We start from the raw sequence: 21,020 nt of genomic DNA, 5'->3' as shown, positions 1-21,020 counted from the left end.
GTTCCTGTGAGTGTCAAGTTTCCCCCTCATTCCCCCCCCCCACTTTTTTTTTACGAGGAACCGCAGGTTTCTGGGTTGCCTAACACCCAATACAAGAGCACCAAAGGGCTTCTCTTTATTGTTCTGCTGTGTTTTATTGACTACATGTTTTATTCAGCTAATGCTTGCTGGGAAGAGAGGCTGTAACAGCGCACTCACACATCTCCAGCGTCTCCTCTTCTCGAGTGCCCAGCAGACTTTTATTACATCCACATGCAGATGTTTAAAAAAAGAAGACACAAAGAAGAAGCAGAGGCACTTGGGAAAACTGTCAAGGCTGGGGGGGGGGCCTGCTCCTCCCTAGAGTGATCCCTCAAGCCCTTCCCCCCCCCCAGCCCCCGCATGCCACTTCACCCCCAGGCACGGAAGCAATGCCCCGCCCCTCACCGCCACACCCTTATGCCCACTCCTCACAGTCTCCTCCTCGTTGGAGAGAAGCCAGGGAAAGCGTCTTCCCATTTCCAAACTGAGGCTTTGGCTTCAGCTTTGGCTTCGGGAAAGTGTTTCTTTGTGTATAAAGCCTCAAGGTGTTCTTTCACCCAGCCTTCGGGTTTCATGATTGACACCTCAGCAAAGGCAATGTCGTGATCTGATCTTGCAGTCCTCAGTCCCCATAACTTTGCCGACTCATTTGTCAGAAACCATAGAAGCTGGAACTTTAGAATCAGACATACCATGGATCAAATCCCAGCTCCAGGGTCTCCTGGGTGTTGTGAACACATTTCTTAATTTGTCTAAATTTCCGTTTTTCTCACCCACGAACTGGGAACGAAGACCCTGGCTGTAGGGGTTGCTGCGAATTCGCTACAAGATCATCACAGGCTATTATAGGCTGCTTGGATGCACACCAGTTGCTAATATGTTACGTTTGTTTATCTGTTTGTCCTAGTTAAGTTCTTAATGTTGTGATAAATACTGTGACCAAAACCGATTTGTGTGTAAGGGGTGTGTTCCAGCCTACAATATATGGCTCATCATGAAGAGAACGAGGCCAGGGCAGAAACTTAAGACAGGAACCTGCAGGCAGGAATTAAAGCAGGAACTGAATGAAGGAATATTGCTTACTGGTTGCTCCCATGACTGCTAGGCCTGCTTTCTTTAAAAAAAAAAAAAAAAAAAAAAAAAAAGAATCTATGGCCAAATATTATCCACAATGGTCTGGGCACTCCCACAGCAATCATTAATCAAGAAAAAGCCACAGAGACTTGCCTATAGGCCAATCTAAATCTTATGGATGCATTTCCTCAATTGAGATTCCTTCTTCCTAGCTTCCTCTAGCTTGCAAAAAAAAAAAAAAAAAAGAACCTCACCGTCACACAGTTATAAAAGCACCCCCTCAGTTTGCTCTTTGCTTAGTGCCACATTTTTATTAGTATAAATTAATTGTGCAAAATAATGAGACTATTATATTTATTGCCATTTGTTTCATCGAACGTGCATCAGTAGCTTTACAACTTATTCGTGTTGTTTTTATCTTTTATGGGTTGTAATATTCTCCTGAGCAGAGGTACCATGATATCTTAGCCATTGCTTTATTATCCGCCATTTAAAATTTTCTTTACACCTATATAACAAATGCCCTGGTGTGTATAGTTGTGCATAATGTTACTAACATTAATGACTCCTCCTTACGATAGAAAACTCAATGGGGGCCTGGAGTGTCAAAGCTGTGTGTCTTGACTCAGTGTCTGTCCCTGCTACGTTTCCTGAGAAGCTTCTCCTGACATTTTACAACAATGCTAACACCATTAAGCCAATAGAAATGGAAAGTCCCAGTTTGGCTTCCTTTATGAAAAATTCATATTTGAGCACAAAGGTCATCCATCCCCTTTATATTGCATGGGAAATAGAAAACAGTGCTATCCATACAACAAACAGAGATTATGAAGGAAGTGACTATTAAGCTGGCTAAATATTGTCTCAATTGTCCACCTTGCTTTTTCCAGACACAACCTCAAGTTATTATAGATGGTCCACTGTAGGCAGGAGCTGGTGAGTAAATGGAAGCCAAGAGTATTGAAGGGATTCACCCAGCTCACTGGTGAGGAAAGGACACGGCCAGGCAGCTGTGGGAGGGACAGTCATCCATACAGTCTTCCCTCCCCGACACAATCACTGACAGACAGTGGCCTTCGGGAGATTCTCAGGCTTATGCCCACCTGATGTCTGTATCCTGATGGGATACAGCTGTGTCTGACCTCAGTGAGGACTCAGTCAGCATGCAGGGATGCGAGGATAATAGATGATGGTGCTCTGCCCTGCCTACAGGAGGTAAGCACGAAGGTGAGGCAGCCAGTCTGACCTCTGGTGCTAGCTGGCTCAGAGGCGCTCTTCTCAAGAACAATCCCTTCATCTTCCCACCCTGGACACCTTGCACCTCCACACAAGTGAGAGCTGCAGAGGTTTACTGCAGCAATAGAACAGAGGCCTCTGGGAAAAGTCTTGTCCCACGAGGACAGCAAGTGTCTTTGACTGCCCAGCTGTCCACAGTTTCACAGACAAATTCATCTGTCAGTCTATTCTCATATGGCCTATGAGCTAAGGATGATTTTTCACATATTTTTAATTAATTTTAATATTTATAGTGTGTGTTTGTGTATGAGTGTATATGCATGTATGTGTGTGTGTTTGTGTGTGTGTGTGTGTGTGTGTGTGTGTGTGCAAGCACAAGCATATGGGCATGTTCACCACAATGTGTGTGTGCTGATCAAAGGACAACATTCAGGGAGTTGATTCTCTTCTTCCACCATGTAGGGCCCAGGGACTCAAACTCAGAATATCAGGCTTGATGGCAAACTGCTTTACCAGGTAAGCCATCTTGCAGACCAAGCTTTACATTACCCAAGATTGGGGTAAAAATGAAGACACAAACACAAAGACATGCAGAAGAAATATTATATCCTGTACAGCCCCACATTACTTCCCTCTGGCCCTCCACAGAGACTGTGACTAGCACTGATACAGCAAGTGCTATTTTCAAGGCTCTGACTTCTGCATGGACACTAACGTTTCCGACTTTTCTCGAAATGAAGGCTGAAGGTGTGGCTCAGTGGCAGAAAGCTTACCCAGAATGCAAGGAGCCCTGACTTCAGTCCTCAAGCAGAGACTGTACCGTATGGACGGAATGTGGAGGCAGCACAGCTGAGTTGGAAACTCAGCTTTCAGGATCAACAAGGCCGAAGTCTGAGACTCTGCCTCTCTATCATTTTAGTAAGATCTTGGACAACTTGCTGTAGCTCCAGGAGTCAAAATGTTCTCTGTAATGAGGAAACCATAATAAATGTAAAGGGTTATGGTAAGGGTTTAATGAAATTATCCGTACCTTGCATAAACCATTTTTCCTAACTTATAAAGTCCTTTACAGATAAAGTGCAGTTTTTACTCATTCGACCTGAGATGAAATTTCATTTAGAATGACAAGAAGTTTTTCTTTGTCTCTAGACCACTGGCGACGACTTTCTGTCTCTTGAGAATGTCCCTGTGCTATTGAGCTCTTACCAGTGGTTCTCAACCTTCTTAATGGTACGGCCCGTTAATATAGTTCCTCACACTGTAGGGACCCCCCCCAACCATAAAATTGTCTTCATTATTACTTCATAATTGTAAGATTGCTACTGAGCCATGTCTCAGTTCCTAAGGCCATATGAAATATTTGTTTTCCAAAGCCATAATCCACAGGTCGAGAACCACTGTCATTGACACACTAAACATGATTGTGGAAAGGGGACAAGAGATGAGAAAGAGCAAGAGACACAGATTCCTTGTATTTGTACTACTTACTGCCTCATCTGGTCACCTGACAACGATCTGCGTACTGACAGGCTTAGGCTAGGCTGTAAGCAATAGCATGTGTGCATGGATATTTTTAAATCCTCTAACAAGAACTGGCAGGCTACCCAGAAGACAGCTACTCGGACCCTTTATCTTCCACCTCTGCCATCTGCTGCACGTGTACTTCAGCTTATAAGTCAGAAGATAGAGAGCGACTTTGTTTCTAAGATTCATATTTTGATTAGGAAGACTAAGGAAAGAAGCAAAGTGTTAAGGACCAAGAGCTTCTATAGAAGAAGAAGAAGAAGAAGAAGAAGAAGAAGAAGAAGAAGAAGAAGAAGAAGAAGAAGAAGAAGAAGAAGAAGAAGAAGAAGAAGAAGAAGAAGAAGAAGAAGCCGCCCCGGCCTCAGGAGCCAGCTCCTGAACGCTACCACTATCAGACAATCAGGACTGTGCTAGAGTCATGCAGACTGCTCCCTGCTCCTAATTGTTACTGAAACCCTGTACATCACATTGAAAGCAGATGCTGAAGGACCCTGAAACATGGACAATAGATAGAGGAGCTAGGGATTGTGGTTTCTCTTCTGATTCCCGTATACCATAGCTGTGAATTTGAAACACCGAGTGTGGACAGAGAGCATCCACTAAAGTCAGTCCTCCCAGTCAATAGGCAGGACCAAGATGCCTGGAAAGCCAGAAATCTTGTATATAGTCTCAGCTCTACTTCACCTAATATCACTAAGGAAGACAATCCCTTGCCGCATCATATCAGCAAAGGCTGAGTGGAGAGCCTACATATGCATCCTCAGGTTGCACTGTAGCCTTCTTGTACACACAGTCACATCTCAGGACGGTGTCACAGTAGACTACACAGGGAGCCTTAACTTCCACCCCAGCCAGGGGCTGCTGATCTTTACTCATACACAAGAGTGAAGGCATTATGAGATGTAACTCCCATTTTCACATAGCAGGGACGAGGAGGTCATCTTCTGAACCAGGACTCCTATCTTCCCCGGGCTGTAGTTGAGAGAATTCAGCCACCAACCTTTTCTACACAGATCAACGCTTTGTAGTGAGAATTGTGGGATTTTGGTTTCTTTAACACAGAGGCAGGGATGGAGGGGGTGGGGGGAGGGAGAGAGAGAGAGAGAGAAAGAGAGAGAGAGAGATTACAAGAATGTGTCTTCCTTTTAATGCCAGATGTGGGGAAATGGCTTCACAGCAGATGATTATGATTTGCCTTGTGCTCTAGCAGGGATGTGATTTTGCCAGCTGCAAATAGTTTCTGGGGTTGTGTGATGTTTGTAATTCTAGGGACTTTTCAGAGGTCCTGGGGATAACCAACTAATGGTGCTTCCTAAGGAGTAATTTGCAAACCATTGTTATTTTACTTTGATTTATCAAACCTTAGCTTTAGCTCTCTCTCTCTCTCTCTCTCTCTCTCTCTCTCTCTCTCTCTCTCTCTCTCTCTCTCTCTCTGCGTGTGTGTGTGTGTGTGTGTGTGTGTGTGTGTGTGTGTGTGTGTGTGTGTGTGTTTTAAGGCTTGGGTGTCATTTTTTGATATCTACTCTGTTTGAGGCAGGATCACTCTTTGTTGTTTTACTCTGCAGGTAGCAGGAAGCTGGTCCTGCAACCTATTGAGGATTCCTGCCTGTCAGCTTCTCATCTGTCATAGGAGTGCTGACATTACAGATAGGCACTTCCACTCCAGGCTCTATGAGGGTTCCGGACATCTGAGCTCAGATCTTCAAGGTTGCGCCTCAAACACTTTACCCTCTGAGCCATCTGCCTAGTCTATACCCTTAGCTTCTCTATACATCTTCTGATCCAACCATGTGGATTCTGTGGCAGCAGCCTATGGGTCCTGATTCTTTGTGAACATAGTCATAAGAAAATGAATGACTACTTACAGTTGAGTGGTGACTAATAATTCTTTCTTAAACATGATATTTTAATTCTTTGGTAATTTTATACATACATACATACATACAATGTATTTGAACCATACTCACCCCCCATTCTTTCTAACTCCTCTAAGATTCACCCCTTCTCTCATTCTTCCAACTTTATTTTTAAACAACCCACCTAGCCCGATTTGTGCTACCCATAAACTCGTGAGTACAGGGCCATCTACTGGAGCACAGTCAACAAGGGGCCATATCCTTAAAGGAAACTGAGTCTCCCTTTCCAAAAAGCCATCAACCATCAACAGCACCTCAGCTGAGAGAGGGGAGGACTTCAACACCCGTGCGATGTTGGACAGAATGTGTGCGGGCAACCACAGCTGCTCTGAGTTCATGAGTGTACTCATCTTGTCGTGTCCAGAAAACACTGTTTCACTCTGGTCCTTCCTGATCTCTGACCTCTTACAATCTTTCTGAAGTGCGCTCTTCTACAATGGTCCTGAGCCCTGGTGGGGGTGGGAGCTGGGGGTGGGGTGGGGTGGGGTGGGGTGGGGTGGGGTAAGTGTCCCACTGTGATCAAGCACTCTACAGACACTTATTCTCTGCTAGACCAGTTGTGAGTTTTCTGCCGTCCCCTACACAAAGAAACCTGTCGTTGTTGTTGCTTGGAAGGTTGTATGTTTAAAAGTTTATTTTAGCGACCTTGGAAGGCACCAGTTAATCCTCAGCACGTCAACAAACCACTAAAAAAAATGGACAGACACATTCTTCCAACAGCTTCCTTGGTCAGTGGGCTGGCTGGTGGCAGATCACTTTTGATGTGGTCTCAGAGCTTTTGCCTTGCTCCTTCCTCCACTCTAATAATATTATGTCTATCTAGCAAATAGTATCAGGCTTACCTTTGGGAACCTCTGAGCGGTACAGCCATCGGTTCTTATCATATTTATAATGCCAGGCATAGATTTCCTTCTGTGGAGAGGTCCTTAAGTTTAACCCAACCAGAAAGCAATTAGTTGCCCCCAGTAATAGGCTTGCCACTATTGCACACATGAGCGTATCTTGCCACACCTGTGAGTAATAATTATTGATGAATGATTTCTGTAGAAAACAATATTGAAAACCAGAGTACTTTCACTTTCAAATTCATTTTAATCACTGGTTTTTAATAAATTATAAAAGATGTAATATTTCAGAGGAGGGGGCCTAGGGGTTTGCTCAGTATGTAAAATATTTGCCATGCAAGCATGAGGGTGCAAGCGTGGGTTCCCAGCATGAAGGTAAACAGCCACTGGTGCCTGTACTTCCAGTGCAAAGAATGCAGAGAAAAGAGGACTTTAGGGGCTCCCTGCCCAGCCAGCCTAGACAAATTAGTGCGCTCCATACACCACACACACACCACGCACACACACATATGCACACGCATGTGTGCACACACATGCACATGCATATATGCCACATACATGTACACATGCACACACTCACATATACCACATACACATATGCACACATGTGTGCATACAGTGCATACACACATACACCATACACACACTCACATATACCACATACACATATGCACACACAAACACCACACAACACATATACATATTTACACTCACATTATTCATACTTACACACACTCACACATACCGCATATACATACATACACATTCAATCACATATACCACACACCCATACACACAGAGAGAGACTCACAGACAACACACGTACACACACACACGAAAAAGAAATAAAAATCTTTAAGAGGACGCATACAGATGCTATGTGAATCTGACATACTAAAGAATTGGGGCAGTCTATGACAGCATAGGCAAGAGAAATCTTATTTTTATTTTTAAAATAACTCCAAATCACAGCCACTCAAACAAATTAATGTTCTACTAAGTGACTTCTTCTGCCAAGAATAACATGAATGCCATTTGGATGGAGAAGGAGTGGGGGATGGCACCAGCAGAGGAAAAGGTAGAGTATAGTTCACCATTTTGTGAAAGAGGAACAGTGGGCCTGATTTTTAAAAAGATACTGCAAAGGCACTCTGCACCCTAATGTGTAACCCAAGAGTAGGGTTGGGGCGTGGAAATGGGGTTGTCTATTTCAAAGGATAAAGGGTATTTATAGAGGCAGACTGAGACACCGGATTCAGGGCCTCTTAACAAGAATGATTTTTTAAATTAATAATAATAAAGAAGAACAAATAGGAAGTTCGGCAATGTTTCCATTGAAAAGACAAGCAAAGAGCTCAGGGTCCCTAGAACAGAATGGTCATCATCTCAGAAGAATGAATACATTTGGTAAGGGATAATCAGAGATTTGGGGACTTCAGAGGAGTTGACTGAGCTGCTTGCAGTGGATAGGACTAAAATGAAAGACCGCACCAAGAATGAAGTCACAGCCTGTGGGCATGTCCTTAGCTTCTGTGCTAGTCGCACATTGTGAACCTTAGGGTGACTGCCTTTTCATCCTTACTGCCACCCCAAGGGAGAAGTTCTCATCTACAGCCCTATTTTTAAGAGAAAGAAAAAAAAAAAAGCTTCAAAGTAATTAAGAGATCTTCTTTAGATCACACAGCGAGTACAAACATGAAGGTCTGGGAACATAGTTCAGTGCCACAGGTACAATGACCTGAGTTCAATCTCCGGGAACCACATAAGATGCCAAGTGTGAAGAAATCTTGTATTCCAGCCCTGGAGAGGCTGAAGCAGGAAGCTCTGAGGGGCTCGGTGGCCGGCCTGGCCAGCCTAACTGGTGAATCCTGGCCCCATGAGTGACCCTGACTCTCGAATAAAGGTGGACAAGGTTCCTTAGGATGACACCCAAGGTTTTTCTCTGGATCACATGCATACACACACACACACACACACACACACACACACACACACACACACTCACACGCACGTGCCCAGGCACACACACACATACATCTGTTCAAAAGAATGAATAAGTGAAGGTCCAAGACGCGTGATTCTCTTGAAGAACCAACACAGAAAACACACAAACCAAGAGCAAGCCGGCCCACTGCCTTCCCCGTGTCCTGCACAGGCCAGGCCTGGAGCTACTGGGGCTCTAGGTAGCATTTCCTCTTGCAGGGGTTGAGGGGGAGAAGAATTGAGTTTTTCCCTTACATATACACCAAGCAAACACTTCTACAGCACTCCATCCATGGGATGGCATAGACTTCCAGCCTCCGCCTGAAGATAAGTGGGCCATCTTCTCATAGGATTCTAGGACCTACTGCAAAATGGTAAGAGGAAGGGCTCCAGCAGGTGGTCATACTCCACGGAGTGGGGCTGGGAGGTCTGTAAGTAGCTGCACTTTCATGCTAATTCTTTACCATTTGTCTATCGCTACAGTATATGAGCCATTGGGCATATTTTAAGTTTTCATCCCGGGCATAGTAATGTAGTCTATAGTTTCATTTTGAAGTCTTTAAAGACAGAATCAAAATTGAGAGCATTTTTAATCAAAAGGCTGAAAATTAGTACATGTCACCTTGATGATTTAAACCATGTATTTAGTGTTTTATTTCTCATATCAATTATTGGTATGAAGTATTATTTGTTTGGCACTTTTTTTTTTCAACTCAGTGCACCAAGCTATATTCTTTAGTCCTCATATTAATTGGAGGTACCCCACCAGATCCGACTCTGTGTGCGGGAACTTTATTCTTATGACAATGACAGTATTCAATTTTAAAATTGCTACTGTATTATTCTAGAAGGTATAATTTGTGCCCAGAAGCTTTTGTTACTATTGCTACAAACTGTGATTCCTTTGTCCAGGTTTCGTCCTAGCACTGATTTCCAAAAGCTGAAATGCACGTCCTTGTCTCCCTGCCTTTGCTGAACAATTCTGCTTTCAGAAGCACTGTCTCCCAGACCCAGGAAACCAGGGCCACCGGGCCCACACAAAGCCCCAGAGAAGAGAGGAGGAGGGCAGCAGTGCTGTGAGCCCTGCATTTTATTTCAGGGGCCTCTGAAACAGTGTCTGAATGCGGGATGCAGTAGAAGACAGCCTTGCGGGGGGCGGGGAGGCCGGAAACCCTGATCTCTGTGACCAATGCTCTGGACCACGGTGTCCTTTTCAAGTAAGATAATGTCTTGAACCCCTCTGCTCTTTGGAACTTTGTTCTGGGAGAATGGCTCCAATGTTTGTAACTTTTTTTTAAAAAAATGTGTCAATTGTGGTGGTTAGTCTTCATTGGTAACTAGACTGCCTTTAAAAAACACCATGGGAACATGTCTCTGGGCAAGTCAGTGAAGATGTTTCCAGAAATATTTGATTGAAGATGCGAGACCCATCCTGAATGTGGCTGGCCACATCCCATGGGCTGGAGGCCATACTGAAAGTGAGCTGAATACCAGCCTTCATCTCTCTCTCTCTCTCTGCTTCCTGACTGCAGAAACAATGTGACCTAGTGACCTCAAGCTGCAGCGTGAAATAAAGCCTTCCTTCCTTAAGTAGCTTTTGTCTTGTGTTTTATCACAGCAGTGAGAAAAGTAACTAATACATAAAGTGTAAGTGGGAACTAGAATGAAGCTGAGCAATTATCTGGTTAAGAAATGTGTTCACGTTCACACTATGTTTCATATGTAACAAAGGAGGGTTAGGCGCTTATTCTTATTTTAGGAATCCAATAACTTTGTGTGTCAGGAGAAGAAGATGCTAGACTCTCGGGTCCACACTCCACCTCCACTATTAGCTTGTGGGTTTGGGTAATTCATTTAGCTGTTTTGTACCTTAGCACACTCAGGATGAACAGTATCGGAGTAAAGACATGAAAGGATGTAGGGACACACACTGTGCACGCCACACACTAAGATGGATGCCAACCATGACCATGTCATCTCTACCCACGTTAGGATTTCATGTGATGTGCTCCTAAGGAGCACGGGGATCCAAGTAATGGGTTCTATTGAGGGCTTCTTCTTCCTATTTAGTTCTTTTCTATTGAGGATTTTATATGGTCCCCACCTATTTGACTTCCTGTTTACCTCCCTGAAGTCACACCCTGCAAAACTACAGATGACATTTCCCGGGCTGCATTAGAGTCCTAAATACGGGTTTTGTTTGACCATCCATATGGATATGAGCAGGGCTCCAGACACTGGTTTTACTGATACAGATATTAGCAACCGAGTGCCTTTCTGTAGCTATCAGCCATCATGAGACCTACCTGATCAAAACTCTGCTGTCTCTATGGAAACATGGGTTCGTTAGGTGGTTTGGTTCAGTGCTGTGGCTTTTAGAGTTGTTCTGAGAATCTCATGATGATGTCTGTTTCTTCCACACCTGCTATGGTGCTGTGAGCTATGAATATGTCTTTTATATCCCCTGTAGATAGAAAGAATTCTGTTGTCTGAAACTAAGGAGACTTTCTCCTTTTCTTTCTTTCCTTCTTTCTTTCTTTCTCTCTTTCTTTTGAGGGATTAGTTTTTAGAGACAGAGTTTCTCTGTGTAGGCTTGACTCTTCTGGAGTTGCTTTGTAGACCAGGCTGACCTCAAACTCACAGAGATCCACCTGCTTCTGCCTCCCCAAATGCTGGGGTAACAGCTATGCACCCCAGCACCCATATTTATTCTACTATTATCACAGGAAGTAAAAGAAGCAGTGGTCAGTATTATACTGCATTCGTTCATAAGTCTGTGAGACATAATTATATTCACACCAGACCTGAAGAAATATACTGGACATTGGGAATATTCCTATGAAGCTCATTAAATTGTCCTTAGAGAACACTGAATTAGTTGAAGAAGAAAAAAAAAAAACTAAAGTAACAAAAATCTGTAACAGAAGCACTTTTATGAATCTATACATATTTATTTCATTGCTAACTTTTAAAGTTAGCATAGAAAGTGATGGGTTCCATTATGACTTTTAAAAAGCTTTATTATTAAAACAAACACTGCCCCCCCAAAAGAAAAGCCACATGACACACATGGCTGGAATGATGGTTCAGTGGTTATAAGCACTGCCTGCTCTTCCAAAGGACCCTGGTTTGGTTGCCCAGATCACTCATAGGGTCTCACAAAAGTTTAATTCCAGTCCCAGAGGATCTAAAACCCTCTTCTGGCTTCTGAGAGCCTGCATACATGTGATACAAGGACAATCAATCAGTCAAAACATCCATCCATGCAAAGTAATGGTCTTCAGTATTACCCAGCACAAACCCTGTGACCTACAACAGTGACCTACCTGCAAGATGTACTGGTACAATAGTGGCACCAATGGTATGGGAGTAACCAACCACTTATTTTTTTAATTGGATTTAAAGCTCACTCCATGAGATGAAACTCATCCCTGATACTGTTAAGGTGGCCCAGAACCTTATACACCGAGGATCATATAACTGGGAGAAAAACTTACGACTATTATTCTGTTAAACAAACATAACAACAAAACGACTCCTTAGTGACATGCTGCTGTGCCCATAGAGTATCACTCAGCTCCATTAGAGAAGCTTTCTTCTTGCAGTAGATGGTAATTAACAAAGAGATTCACAGTGAGGCAACATGCAGAGAATAAGAGATTTTGGAGCACTCTGCCCTAAATGGGATTTCTCTAGCAAACTCCTTACCTCTAGGCTCAAGGATCTCTCCAGAAGAGGAAATGGAAAGATTATAAGAGTCGGAGATGGTAGACAACTCCAAGGAAATAGCATCTTCCAGAACTGATACAAACATGAACTCACAGAAACTGTATAACAGCACAAATAACACAAAATGGACAAACATCCCAGCACGGAGAAGGGGAACCAGACACAAGGTCCCACCCCTGACCGAGACACTAATTGCAATTAATACCTGTAGGGAAGGCAAAATCAATGGAGTGTCACTGGGTGTATTGCACACGACCCAGGGTGGGCCTCAGGTATGCCAGTTGGCCAACACAAAACAAGATGCAAATAATTTTGTTCATTTTTTATTTGTTTTGGTCTTGTTTCTCCTCATTGATTTTCCTTTATTTATCTGTTTTGCTTTTCATTACTGTCATTACTCTTGTTGCTTTTTGTTTTTTTAGGAAGAGAGACAGAGAATATAAACTTAGGCAGACAGGGAGGTGTCAGGTTTCAGAAGGAGTGAAAAAATGTGAGCAAAATATATTGTATGAAAAAATAATAATTTTTTTAAAATTTAAAACAATAGCAATAAAATTTTTAAAATTTAAAAAACATCACACACAAAATTTACTAGAAGCAGAACATAGATGGCTCAGGGAACATTAGAAAAGCCATTTGGAAAAGGAGCCCTGGAGCTTCATACCGGAGTTGATTATTGAATTTTATACTTTCACTGCCAACTATCTCTGTAAACACTTAACCACCACCAAAGCCAGCAAGCCCAAGGCAGAGCTAGAACTAGAGAAATGACTAGCTCTTCATATGCTTCATTATGTCGCTTTCTCGTTCATCTCCTCCTTAATACCCTACTCCATCACCTCCTGTTCCTCCCCACACATACTTCTACCTTCCTCCTCCACGTTACACATATCCATTATTCTCTCTTCCCCTCCTTCCAACTCCCTTAAAAGCTCTGCTTCTTTCTGATGCTCCCCCTCCTTTCAACACACACACACACTCATACACACACAATACACACATACACAGACACATACGCACACACACACACACACACACACACACACACACACACACACACACACACCAGAGAGCCTGTCAGAGGTAGGCTTCGGGAGTATAATAAGACAGACGAGGAGAACATCATACTCTGGGACCCTGAGCACATGGCCAATGGTATTTGCGGAGTTGTTCTGTTATTTAAATAAAAGTCAGTGTTATTTCATTTAAAATTGGATGGGATTAAAATTGTTATTCTTCATAGCCATTTTATACATTCTTAATATTGTATCATTGCTGCAGCAGAGTGAGACTACATGGTCTTTGGGTTTATTTTTATTTAAAAAAAAAAAAAAGTTTACTGACTGAGCTCAAGATAGAGCTCGTAGTTAAGAGCACTGACTGCTTTTCCAGAGGACCTGGGTTCAATTCCCAGAAGCCATATGGCAGCTTACAACAATCCATAACTCCAGTTCCAGAGGATCTTATACCTTCTTCTGGCTTCTGTGGCCACTGCATACATGTGGTTTACAGACATACATGCATTCAAAACAAGTATACACATAATAACAATAACAGCAATAACAATAATAATAAATAAGCAAAATGATGTTTAACATTCATTGATCAATATAAGGAAAGAAACAATGGACGACTCCGCCTATCCAGGCCTTTGTGGGACTTTAGGTGTCTGTGACTCCAACCATTTGTCACGTTCCTGCATCCCCAGGCTGATGGTGAACCTGCTGTCCGCCTTCACTTCATCCCTCTCCTGCCTGTCTCCCACCCTTAAGTCTCAAAAGTTGTTTTTGGGCTCCTCAGTCCTACTTAAGTTCCACAGGCCTCTCGCTTAAGACATCAGAGGACTCCTTAGCACATGGTGGTAGAAATAAAACAGAAACAGGAGTCAGGAGCTCGGGGATCTGTTGATGGCCACGAGACTACAGCAAAGTCACATTCCCTCTCTGTGACCCCAGGCCCTACCTGGACCATCCCGCTGACATACAGGTCCTCCTTGGGTCCAGCCGGAGCCGGAGCTCTACCTGAGAGTGAGCCTGTGGGAGGCGCGGAGTGTTTCTCAGCTCTGGGTGCAGTTGTATTTCGGTGGGAAGGGACAGGAATGGAAAGTTGTCCGTTCTGTCAGGTGATTATAGCTAGGGGAAATTAAAGCAAGGATGGAGCTTTCCAACCTGCGATTCTAGGGTTTAAAAAGTCTACACATTTTAGCAATGCCTACTGTTGATGTATCTGGATGGCGGGGGCTGAGGAAAATGACACACTCCTACAGAATAAATAACCAAAGAAATAGATATCTAGACGTAATGGAAGGGAAATATAATTCCCTAATGTGGTCAGCTGGCTCGTACAGGCTTCTGTTATCATCTTAAGAAGTGGAATGACTTTTTTTTTTTTTTTTCAAATCAAAAGCTGAATAAATATGATGAAATTCAATTCGGGACGCCGTCTGGACAACACGACTTCCGAGGCCTGGTGAGGAAATCTGACTCTCAGCTGGGCCTGCATCTAGTCCATGCTGTTGTCTCCTTCCAGGTGGCCAGCCCATGGCTTTGACTCCATGCCAGGGCGACCACAGGGTGACTGGGGAGCTCAGTAGGAAGTGTGAAAGGGAGGAAATGTTTTCAAGCCTATTTAATTTAGGGTTCTTTAGTGCTTACACCTCCCTTCCAACCCGCCTACCCTAGATAGGAGACAAAAGAGGTTAATGGAAACAGCAGAAGTAGACCTTTTTAGACTCAGTTCCTTGGAGTGATTGCCCTGGCGTAGTCCACAGGATTCCAACAGACTCGTTAAACAGCAAGCCAGCAATTCAACAAAAGTGACTGCAACCGCAGCTCCTGGAACCCAGAGCCTGGAAGTGTTCACTGGAGCAGTTCTCTCTAGGAGCATCTCAAAGTGAAGTGATGAACAGCCACCCCCCCCCAAAAAAAAAACCGCCTCTTGGTTTTGGGCTCGTGTGTGTGTGTGTGTGTGTGTGTGTGTGTGTGTTTGTGTGTCTGTACTGGGATGTTTATCAGTTGGCAAAGACCATGTCCCCTCAAGAGGCGGGTCCTATTGCAGTGGAAAAATATCACCTGTTCTCTCACAAGTCTGTTTTCAGCAGAAAAACACTGCACAAGTCTGTTTCATATTCCATACTTGGGATCAAAATAAAATCATGTTTACGTCTACTACAAGAGAGCATTTTACTGGGTCTCACTGGACATCCCTGGGGGGAACTCCAGTTGTCCAGGAGTCCTGGGCTCCCAGGTCTTCTGTCTATAAAGGAGACTTAATGCAAGGTCTCCTGGTGTTTCAGATGCTGAGTGCTTCAGGCACATTTGATTCTCACAACAACCTGCCCACCTCCTACTGCACAGAGGAGAGAGCTGGGATTCTGAAGGTGGCCAGGTCTGCACAGCTAACAGGAAAACACGAGCCACGACTCAGACTCGCGCATCTTGACCCACGGGTTTAGAACCAGTCATATGTATGGTTTAAACACACATAGTTTATATGGCTTAAACATGGAACTTCTCATTTCTAGTCTTGGCTAGAATGACTCTTTCACAGGAGTCACACATCGGATATCCTGCATGTCAGATATCTACACTGCAATTCATAACAGTAGCAAAATTACAGTTATGAAGTAGCAACAAAATAATTTTACGGTTGAGGAACTGTATTAAAAGGTCACAGAATTAGGAAGGTCAAGAACCATTGATTATATCTATGTGTGTGTGTTTATGTATAAATATATGTATATGTGCATGTGTATATATATGCATATATATATTAACATCTAAAAGAAGTCATAATAAAATAGACTCTAAGCATAAAAAGAAAACTCTTGACTCTTACTGTAGAAAACATGGGGCTTGAAGACAATTCCATTTATGAGATTCTTCTTTAGAATAGTTACCTTCAGAGTCACTCGTGAACTATAAGTGATTGCAATCAGATTAAAGGATTCTTTAATTGCTCACAAGCATTTTAGCATCTACCTTTAGCAATAAGATGAAAATGTTTTTGAATTAAATAAATAAAAGAGGTACTCTGCTAGATATTAAAATTTAATATAACTATAATAATTAAAGTTTTATACTGCTTGTGTTCTCTAGACAAAGAGCAAAGGACAGCACTAATACAGCAAACACAGAAGCCAGTCCACCTATTGTTACAAATCTAGCACAACCAAAAGGTTCCAATGTGAAACAGCTAAAGATAATACATTCAGTGTTGTTCTGGGGCAATTGACAAATCATTTAGAAATGAAAATAACATCCTCTCGCACACTCTTCCAGCAAATTTATTCAAGTATAAGATTTCAATATAAAAATACACTGCTAGAAACTTGAAGTAAAATGTATTTTTTAGCAGGCCACCATATGCAGATGTAATAAGAGGGAAAGGTACACAGAGATGGAAGACTTAGTATGTAATTCACTGATTGTGAACTGGAGGTCTCCTGTGGGTGAGGCATAGTACTGGGTGCTGGGCACACTCTAGTTTGCTTTCTTATAAGCAGACCATACTCCCCAGCTAGATGAGGCCTAGTAACTAGGTCCAAGCAGTAGAATGTCTGTGAAGGACATGTCCAGTGTTCACCATTTATAAACAACAGTGCTGTCTTCCTTTGTCTGTCTTGGTGGCCAAGCATTGGTGGTATCACCAGCTGCTGATAGAAACTTTGACCTTAGAAGAGCAGCTCTCAATCTGTGAGTCGAGACCCCCTTTGGGTTGAATGGCCCATCCACTGGGGCTGCTTAAGACCATCATAATATTGTTGGCATAATGTCATTGTAGACTCTGTACAGTTTACTCTTGTTCATCCATATGCTGATTTCTCTACCCTCCACTATCTGCTTTCAATCCAGTGATGTTTATTTCAAGTATCTCCTGTCTCAAGTTTGTGTAAACATGTCACCATTTGTTCCCTGCCTTGCCAAGAAAGCCAACTAGCCAATCCTGAGCAAAACAGAGGATAGGGTGGGGCATCCTGGTCTAGTGAGGGGAGGAGAAAGAAGAGGAAGGATGTGAAGAGGACCAGGAAGCATCAGGAGGAATGGGCTGGACCTAGGAGATGAGTAAAAAGCAAGTATAATGTAGGAACTCTGAATGGGAGGAAACTAGACTAGCTTGAAGGTTTAGGGTGGAGGAATTATTGCTCAGTATTGTGCTCTAGGCTAATTAAATATTTCCTAACCTCTCTGTGTGTTTTTTGGGTATATAGCTGGTTGGGGAGTAACTGCTGACTTACTAAAATTATTATCAATATTAAATATTAATAAGCATTCAACAGAAAACACAGATATTTACATTACAATTCATAACAGTAGTGAAATTATTTTTATGAAGCAGCAATAAAAACAATTTCATGGTTGTGGGTCACCGCAACATGAAAAATTGTATTAAAGGAGTGTGGAATTAGGAAGGTTGAGAACCACTGCCCTAGAGTCTACTCCTTGAAGAAGAAGGAGTAGAGGGCCTTCTGGGCATGAAAAGCCACATGGAACTAACTCTTGGTGAATAAAGAAATCTCTGAGGATAAAGCAAAGAAAGCCATTGGGATTTGGAGACATTTATTACAAGTTATGTTTTGTCTGATTAATATAGAAGATTTTCTTTCCTGAGAGTGACTTGCCTCTGCAACCAGAGGCTGTAGTGGTGAGGATGTGCCTGCTAGAGGCCACTGCTCATCTTCCACAGAGGCAGAGGATGGTGTCTGGAGTGATAAAAGGTGGACAGTGTGCCTACTGATCCTAGAGGAGTGAGCTACCAGAAAGCTAAACATCACCTGCATGCTGTTGCTGTTTGGTGCATTTGGCAAGGCTACTCTTGGGAAAGCAGGGGCTGTATAAGCAGAAACAGGAAACATCACATTGCAGATATTTGCAACTGCTCTAGGTCCCACTAAGTAGAAGATGAGATTATAAAAGGCTTTAAGCAGCAAATACACAAAGCGAATTTTAAAGGGGTCTCAGACAGTGTGTGTCCCCATTAAATGCTCTAGAGAACTCAGGCAGCTGTATATATTAATGGGGTAGCACAGGATATGAAATCAAACAGGCCAAGAAAGAAATTGGGTATGTATTCAACAGCTGTCTGCAGGTAGGGCATGTTGGTGCAAGCCTTTAATCATAGCAGGTAGGAGGCAGATGCAGGGGGATTTCTAAGTCCTTAGGGTTTAACGCCTTCCCTTAGCACCACCCAGGGGACCAAGCTTTAACAAGCAAACCTTTGTGGGATACCCAATACCTCTGATCTATAGCAAGGTGGTTCCTTAACACATATAATACTGATGAAAGCAAAGGAACCCAGACTTCTCTTCATTACCAAAGGAAGTACAGATTGCCACAGACACAGAAACTAAACATACTGTGTGAGATAGAAAAACATGGGCTTCAACTTTCCAGAACAAGAAGCAGGCAGAGAAAGGAAAACTAGCTCCCAGAGTTCGCGCTCCTCCCACTTATATGTGCTCTAGCAGGAGAGGGTAAGCGAGTCTCCTTCCAGCAGGTAGCATCCAGACCACCCAGAGCCATCACCAACATCCTGCCAAACTCTTCCCCTGGAGGAGAAAAGCCAAAGCATACCTAGCAGGCAATGGGTTAGCTTCCATCCTATGTGTCTATGGCACAGTGGCAGCCAGGTACCGATGGCTAAGAAGTCACTAATATTGTTTTGCTCTGTGCACCCATGGAAGTACAGGCAAGAAAGAACTCCAGAGAAATCCTAAAAGACTAAAGCAGTTAGGAAACTCTCCTGAGAGCGCATGGAACCTTCAGGTTTCCCCTTTCGATGTGGACCGAAGCAACTGCTTTGTAGCAAATGAATTGTGGTGCATTACATTGATGGCTAAGAAAATGAAACTGCCATCACATACCAACCATTTTAAAGCTTTTAAAATAGGCATCTCTAAGTCAAAGAATGCCAAGTAGTACATGTACAGAATAAACAGATGGAAAAGAATTGAAAAGCAGAAATTGACAGCATTATGGACACCTAATTTTTTATAAAGGAAGCACAAAAAAAAAATGCACTGGTCAAAAAAAAAAGCCTAATCCATAGATGGTGCTGGCAAAAAAACGGATATCCATCTACAAAAGAATGAAATTAGATACATAACTTTCATCTTGTATAAGAGCTGAATTTGCCCAGGATCAAAGACCCTAATTTATAACCTGTAATGCTGAAACTGCTAGAGAAAAGCAGGGAAAATTCTTGGAGACACTGGGGCTGGCAAGAACTCTAAACAGAGTACCATTAGCACAGGAGGTGGCCCCATGTGTCAGAGTCTTCACCAACACACACGGCCAATGTCCTGCATTTACAAAGCACTGCACCACAGGCTGGAGAGATGCTGGGCACTCAAGAGCACTGGCTGCTCTTGTAAAGGACCAAGGTTCATTTCTCTGCTCCCAGGGTTCATTTGTCCTCACCCATAACCATCCCTAATGTCCTGATCCAATGCCTTCTTCTGAACTTCAAGGGCACTAGGTACACATATGGTGAACACACACATACATACATATATGCATATACACATACATACATACACATACATACATACACATACATACATACAGGCAAGGCAAAACTCTCATATATATTGTGATGGCTAACATTAGTTGTCAACTTAATCGTGTCTGGAATCAACTAAAACCCAAGCTGCTGGACACACTTGTGAGGGCTTTTCTTAATCAGATTATTTGAAGCAAAAAAGCCCACACTAAATCTGGGCCACACCTCCTGATGTTAGCCCAAATAAAAGAACATGGACGAAAAATATCTTGCTATTTGCCTCCTTGTCATTTCTCTCTGTCTCTCTCTCTCTCTCTGTCTCTCTCTCTGTGTCTCTGTCTCTGTCTCTGTCTCTGTCTCTCTGTCTCTCTGTCTCTCTCTCTCTCTCTCTCTCTCTCTCTCTCCTCTCCGCTCGCCTCTCTCTCTCTCTCTCTCTCTCTCTCTCTCTCTCTCTCTCTCTCTGTCTCTCTCTCTCTTTTCAGTTTCTTCAGAATTCCAGCATAGACTGAAGGTCAGCAGCCCTCCAGGAATCTTCAGGGACTCCAGCACCGGATTGGGACAGCTGAGACAGCCCATTTCAAAGACTGAACCACCGTGGGATTCTCAGGCTTTTAGTCATCCAACAGACACTGGTAGACTACTTAGACCACAACCTGTAAAGCAGTCTAATAAATAAATATATATGGGATATACTGTTATGCCCAGATCACAAGGACCCCCAAAGCCACCAGGAGTCTGAAGTCCTATGCAAAAGCAAAGAGTCTTTATTCTGCAGAGATCCAGTGCACTGGGGTCCTCGCCTATATAAAGCAAGATGGCAAAAGGCGCCCCGCCCCCCAGATGAGCATGCAGGCGTGTGTATAGGTAATTAAGGGAAGTTCCAAGGTGAGTTAGGTAATCTTTACTTCTATTGGCACAGATCAAAAGTAAGGATACAAGTATATCTGGGATTGGTCAGGGCTCTGGTGCAGGCCTAGGGGGTCTCTGAACTGGTTCAAACGGGCCCAAATTAGTAGGTGTTCTTGAGGCTACTGGTCAGGAGTTAGGGTCTCTTTAAACTGGTAACTAAGCAACCGTATCTTCCTCAGGCCAGGTGTCCTGGATGTCCCTGATTGGCTGTTTGTTTTCTGTGGTATTTCCAGTAACCCGCTGAGCTCATTTCTGAGGAATGGAGGCTCAGGCCTGCTCCAAG

The sequence above is a fragment of the Acomys russatus genome, chromosome 7, assembly GCF_903995435.1.
Source record: "Acomys russatus chromosome 7, mAcoRus1.1, whole genome shotgun sequence".
Classification (NCBI taxonomy): Eukaryota; Metazoa; Chordata; class Mammalia; order Rodentia; family Muridae; genus Acomys; species Acomys russatus.
The sequence above is the reverse complement of the archived record's forward strand: the minus strand, read 5'-3'. Positions refer to the sequence as shown.